This window comes from Pteropus alecto, unplaced genomic scaffold (assembly GCF_000325575.1).
Source record: "Pteropus alecto unplaced genomic scaffold, ASM32557v1 scaffold76, whole genome shotgun sequence".
Taxonomy (NCBI): Eukaryota; Metazoa; Chordata; class Mammalia; order Chiroptera; family Pteropodidae; genus Pteropus; species Pteropus alecto.
The window spans coordinates 15,279,542-15,286,836 of NW_006443138.1; positions in this window are offsets into that span (position 1 = coordinate 15,279,542).

Sequence of the window (7,295 nt, forward strand, 5' to 3'; positions counted from 1 at the left end):
ACTCTGGAATGTAAATTCTTCTCAGAATTTGTCCTTACTGAAGGCAAACAAACTGGGCTTTCACATTTATCATGTCAGTCACTTGTTGAGAGCCTTGCTGGTGACCTCCGGGAACTTCCTGCTTTCTGCATTTGCTGGCAAAGTGACTCTGGCCAAGGTCAGCACTTCGTCTAGAAACAAGGCACACAGGACCTGGAGAGGCACCTACAGATAAGATTAAAGGGATCTGAGGGGAAAAAGGAGTGTGTCCACTACCAATTCTTGCAGTAGGAGACAATGCATAGAAAGGGCCAGTTAAGGTTTCCCCCAAGAGTAAAGTGGGCCGTAGACAGGAATGTTTCAGCGGCTTCTAGGACATTTAAAAATAAAATCAACCCCCTCTCTAATTAAATAATTTTAAAACTGTAAGAAATAGAACTGGAGCTAAAGTTCTTAGAGATATATTATTGTTTTCTTCATTTTCTTACTGTTATAGGAATGAAATAACTTCAGCATGCAATCCATGTTGCATAAATATGATTTGATTAAAATGTACTTTATGAGCTTTAAGAAGGAACTCTCTGGCATAATTCAGAGGGCAAGGGAAGGATATGGGAGAAAATATTTCTTGAATTGAGCCTGACCCCATATTATGATGATTCTGCCAGTTTACTGACTATATCTCTAGCAGGCAAAAATGAAAATATCCAGAAAAAGAGTATAAATACAAATGTGAGTTTTTTTCAGGTTTATTGAGGTATAATGATAAATAAAATGTGTATAAACATATCTAAGATGTATAACTTGGTGTTATGAAGTATGTATACATTGCGAAGTGATTGCCACAATCAAGCTAACTAACATATTCATCAATTTAGCACCACATATAGTTACCTTTTTTTTTTTTTTCTGTAGTGACAACACTTAAGATCTACCCTCTTAGTAGATTTCAAGTATACACATGTTTCTTGGCTGCTGTCAGCACCAAGTGAGAGAATCACATGCCTTGAATTTAAGGCTTTATAAGGATGCCGCTGTAAAAATGAAATACCAATAGGAGTTATGATCTAATAAAGAGGAAGATATGAGTAATAGTGCATATTAGATTAAATAGCACTTTGATTGAAAGGTTTAAAAACTCATTTTTTTTGGAAGACCAACTATAACTTTAAAGTGATCAAAGTTGACCCTTTCAATCATACATCAACCAGAAATACTGTGGGCTGAAAGTAACAGAAAACGCAACATATTAAAGTCAAACAAATAGGATAGTATAGTGGTTAACGAATAGGTTCTGGAAACAGATTTCTAGATTCAAATCTTAAGAAGTAAATGAGCAAATTACCTCTTTCTCCAGGCTTTTAAATATAAAGTATTTATTTTATATTTAGTTGTGATGATTAAAGTTAATATATGTAAAGTACTTGAAATATACATGTACACAAAAGGGTACCTGAAATGTAGTAAGTAATATATAAACTAATAACTTAAGATTTGTTTCAAGGTCACATAAGTAAGACATAAAGGTAGTTTCATTGCCATGGATTTTTATTAATCCCTAGAATAAGTTATCATCGCAGTAGAGACCATGTTTGCCCCAACAACCCAGGCTTTATTTGTAGAAAAGGGATGATTAATTTTGTGCCTATTCATTTTTTATGTAAGTGCAACAACACTTATTTTTCTTATGTTTTGTACATTGCTTTAAACAAAATTCAGACATCTTTCCATATGAACACATATAAGTATCTCTCATGCTTTATAATCAGTGTAGTATTCCATTGTATGGCTATACCATCATTTATTTTACACTTCCCATTTGGATGAACATATAAGTTGTTTACAAAAAACACTGTAATGAATACCTTTCTCTATGGCTCTTTGGATTTATACAGATATATTTAGAAAGTAAAATTAAGAGATAAAGCATTGGATGTAGCCCTACTCTGCGTATATCATTATAGTAAAGATTATTAGGGATTCAGGAAGCAAGGAAAATGATAGAACATGTTAAAACTAGACACTTAAATATATGTCGCATGATTTAGAACACTCTGTAGATAAATCTAACTAAATGTGTGTTAAAAACTGGGGCTGAATATTTAAAATTCAATTTGACTAATCCTATAAGAGAAATCCACTGTTAACAAGTTCTGCCTATTTATAAAAAGCTTCTGGTCAACTTTCTAAAGCTGAGCTTTTAAATTGAGCAGACAACCAAGAATCAGCAATGAAATAAGCCAAAATAAATAGAAAGTACAATAAATAGAAAGTACAATTGTGCAGAGAGAAGAAAATATCCAAAAATCTATAGAAATATCCCCAGAGAGATTCACTTAACAAATATTTCAGGGCCTACTATGTGCTAGGCAGTAGGGATTCAATAGTAAGTAGAATAGACAAAAGGCTCAGCCCTTGTGATACTTAGAAATATTGTACCATGAAATAAAAAAAAAAATTCTATGTAAAAGGAATATTTGAAGAACAAAAAGGAGCTAATAGAAATTAAAAATAGAACAATAAAATATTCAAAAGAAGAATCAAATGATAAAGTTAAAGACACTTCTCAGGAAATAGAAAAGAGAGAGTAAATAGCAGAGAAAAGATTAGACATTTTATTGGACCAAGGCAAGCAGTTTAACATTCAAAGAATGGGAGTTCTAAGAAAGGAAAACAAAAAAGCAGTGGAAAGGAATAATTCAAAACATTCAAAACATTTCCCCCAAATTAAGAACACAATTTGTCAGATTGAATGAGTGCATTGAGTGCCCAAGAAAATAGGTCAACATTGATCCAAACCAAATGCACTCTCAGAAGATTTAGGACAAAGGGGAGATTCTAAAACCTTCCAGAGAAAAGAACACAGATTTTATACACATGATCAAAAGCAGAAAGGCAGTAAACATCTCAAAAGCAATACTAAAAGACAGCAAAACAATGCCTTCATAATTTTGTGTAAAATTTATTTTCTATCTAGACTTTTTTCAATCAAGACTGTAGGTAGAATAAAGACGATTTTAGTAGACATGCAGAGTTTCAAAAAAATTACCTTCTTTCAGAAAGTTCTTGAAGCATGTATTTCATTGATAGAAGAAAGTTTACAAAGAATAAGTGAGACAAAAACCCTGTCAAACAGGAAAGCAAACACAGCCATGGGCTAATGAGAATTTTCAAGGGGAGAGTGCAAGTTCTGAGACCCAGAACTCAAGAAGTCTTATTGCTGTCACCTTCACCCACTTGGAGCCCTGAGACCATCAGGCTGTAAAGAAGCTCAACCAAACCTTCTTGAGGTTAAAAGAGTACATAGAGAGAAAGACCTGCCATTCTAGCTGCCCCATCTAAGCACAACCCCCAACCAACACACCAGCTGAACAAAGCCCAATGAGAAAGCTCAAGTGAGACCAGCTGAAGAGTCACCCAACCAACCCACAGAACCATGAAAAATAATTAACTATTGTCTTAAGCTACTAAAATTTGGGGCATATTGCTATGCAGCAATAGATAATTGATACAGTATATAGTATGTATGTATGTATGTATGTATGTATGTATGTATGTATGTATGTATGTATTTGCTATTTCTAGTAGTACCTCTTCCCTCCCCAGCCCAGCCCAATTTTATCAGTCTTATCATGAATATTGCTAGCTGCTGCTTTTCCTAGGACAGCAAATATTTCCCTCATTAAAACTTGTTTTAAAAAATTTATTTGGTTTCATATCCCCTTCTAAGATATACTTGGTACCTACTATGGATCAGACTTTTTTTTTTTTTTTTTTAACATAGGATCTGGCCTCTGACTTCATTTCGGCCCATTATGCCAATTCCACTGCTTGACCTAATTGCAGTCCTCCAATCATGACATTTATCTTATGCCTCTTAGTCTTGAACACATCGTTTCCTTTCTCTGGAATAATCTCCCTTCCTAATCAGCCTGGCAAATGCTTACCTAGACACATTGTAAAACTGCTATTTCCTTGCAAAGTTTAAAATTTGCAATGTAGATCCTCAGTTACCAGGTCTTATTTGTTTTTACTCAGCGTATTCAAAACTTCTTTATCTTCATCTCCCACTAGAATTTGTGCTTCTTATGCTGTGGTTCTGCACTAATTGACAAAGCCTTCACTTTCTCCTGGGAAAGAATAGTGGCTGCTTCCACTGCTTTTCCTTGTGTTATTTTTTAGGCTTGTGAAACCAGTATGCTTGGGGAAGTTTTCACCTAGCCCCCTTGTTCAGCTGTAGTATCACCTTCAACAGATTTCTGAACTGATACTGCTGTTGAAATTTTGAAGCTTGTGTCCCGGGGTCCAGTAAAGATCAGTACCTTCGCCATGTGCTCTCCAAGACATTGTCTTCCTGAAGCTTTGAAATGTTTCAGACCTTTCTTGTGCATATTTTTTAAAAAGCTGTTATATCATTTATTTCCCTTTGATATTCCCCTACTTATTTTAGAGGAGTTCAGTTCAGCTTTAAAAATTTATCTGATTCTTAAATTGCTCCCTTTTCTAGTTTAGACAGATACAACCAGCACTATTTGCTGGGTTTGAATGTCTTCTTCTTTCCTTTTCTTTCTTCGTCTTCTGGCTCAGACTTTATTATTCTTACATGTTCCTCTAGATTTTGTCTTATTTGTGTCTGCCATAGAGGCTTCTTATGAGGCGTCTAAAAGCTTCCACTATTCAAACTGCATATTCAAACTGCATACACCTTTACTTTCCCAAAGCCAGATAATCTCACCCAAAATATATTCTTATATTGGACAAACATTCAGATCAAGAAAGGACTCTGTTATTGTTCTGCCCAGCTTCCTTTAGGATGTCTCATCTTGCCTTTGCCTTCCCTTGGATTCATATGTCAAAACTTCCTGGAGTATATTCCTTCAAGGCATAGGCAACATATGCAAACCTATTGGCAATAACTGTCACTTTGAAAGTTGACCAAGTAATTCTGGAGATTCTACATTGATCTTATTTTTTTCTTTCTCAATAGGTCCAAACTTTCTATATGAAATTGTTTGATATAGTTATCCTTTTCTTCAAAGAGTTTTTCCACATGTGCTTACATTGACTTGCAGCTTTACTTGAACTAATTGGTTCAAAGTCAGTCATTTCCTGAATTTTGCTCTTTGTGGAGCAATCATTTTAACCTGCTTTTCAAGATCCTGCTTCTCTTCCTCTATTAGAAGTTATTGGACCCAGTTACCCTTTGTGAATAACTGAAATAATTTCTCTATTTCATATATTCTCTTTAAAAGAAATAAGATCTGGAAACCTTTTTTTTCTTATATATCTGTTTATTGTGGCCTTGAAGATCTAATGTCATTTTTTCCTTCAGGTCTGTTTACTATATCATCTATGACCTTAAAATTAAAGAATGCTTTCTCTTCTTCAAATTTAATTATTTGCTTTCCTATGTTTATTTTTATTCCCTTGTTCCTTTCTGGGTGTATGGCTGAAATCTAATTTTTCAAACCATTTCTTGATTTCCTGGAAACTATGATTCCAAGAAAACTTATTTTAGGCATAGATTTCTTTAATTACTTTCAAACTCCTTAGTTTTGCCAAAGTTTTATTGGTTGTTTCATTGTCTTCAACCAAGAAGAAATAATATTCTCTTTATGGTAAGGGACTACATAATTTAATTTTTTTCATAATTACCAAAATCGACCATCCTAATATAAGTAAAATTATAGTTTGAGCCTTTGAAATTTAAAGCTCTGGCTAGAACTTGTGTAATGGACAAGCCATAGCCATTTTGAGACCATATGGTGATGATAATAGAGAGAGTACATGTATGAACATGTGGACATGACACATGAATCAAAGATGTTAGCTCTTTGCCAAGAATGTAGTTTAAGACAACAGAAAGAAGAATGGAATCTCAGGCGGCTGACCTAGCACTGATTGGTTAGGCCTGGCACTAATAATTTAGAGTTTGAAATTCACTAGCGGAGTCCACTGGGAACTCAATAGCCTGTGCTGTTCAAAGTCCTTGATCTGAAAGCCTGGCTGAGAAACAACACAAGCAGCAAACATTTCTCTCCTTATCAGTGTTCAAAGGGAATGAATCTTCTTCTGTCTCTTTCGCAGGGCCAACTCAGAATACATTTTGCAGTCAAGCTACAACAGCTTGCATTCTAGACCCCAAGCAGCTGACATCTGCCAAGGCCATTATGGCCCATATTTGCTGAAATACAGTCAGTTGCAGAGGATAAAGCCACCCTAAAACTGTGATGACCTATCAAGGTCAAAACAACCATGTAACTTGCATTCACAAAATCCTCAAGTCCTAAAGCTACTCACCTAAATCATGCCAATTTAAAATCAACTACAGAACCTTAAAAGTATGACATGTAGTACAATTTTGACCATCATTTAGGTTATACACACACACGCGTGCGCGCGCGCGCACACACACACACACACACACACACTTGGTTAAGTAAACCACCACTAACGCTTCAAGCTTCAGGTAATATCAGAAGCTTATGACCGTACGATAATATATTCTCTAGAGGCAAATAGATCCCAAAGGGAATCCAGAAGGTGCTGGGCCATACATGCTTAGCCCCTTTCTTCACAGTCTTCAAATAGCTAAGTCACTCTTCCTTCATAAAAGGCTCGGAATTTTATTCTGGGGTAGTCCACTATACCACTAGTTCTCAACTGGGGACAATTTTGCCTCAGTGGTAATGTTTGAAAAAATTTGATTGTCATAACTGAAGGGGCATTACTGTCATCTAGTGGGCAAAGGCCAGGGATGCTGGTAAACTTCTTACAATAAACAAGGAAGCTCCCATAACAAAGAATCATCTGGCTCCAAATGTCAGTAGTGCAGAGACTGAGAAAGACTGCTCCACATAGAAATACAAAAGTTGAAAAAGAATATTTTTTCTTAACACCTAGATTCACCATCTCACCAAAATTACACACGAGAGTGGTAGACATGATACTCCATAAGACAGCAGAGTGCTGGTAAGAAGGGGAAAGATATTAGAGGATAAAATAGCAAGTATCCTTTTCAAAATTTTGTATATGTGTGTGTGCATGTATATGGAATTGTTGAGAGCAACTGTCTTTATGGCAGTATTTTAAGTGATTTTCACTCTACTGTCTTCTTTTTATTTATTTTTTAATTTTCCTATAATAATTCATTAATATTTCTGCAGCGATACATTTTAAGGAGGAAATCGATTCCTTTATTTGAGACATCCAGTCTGAGGCCAAGTCGAAAGGAAAGAGAATACATTCTATGACATGATTTCGAGCTTCCCAAAGACACTAGGGAGCCTATGTCCTCCAGTTGCAATACTGCAAAA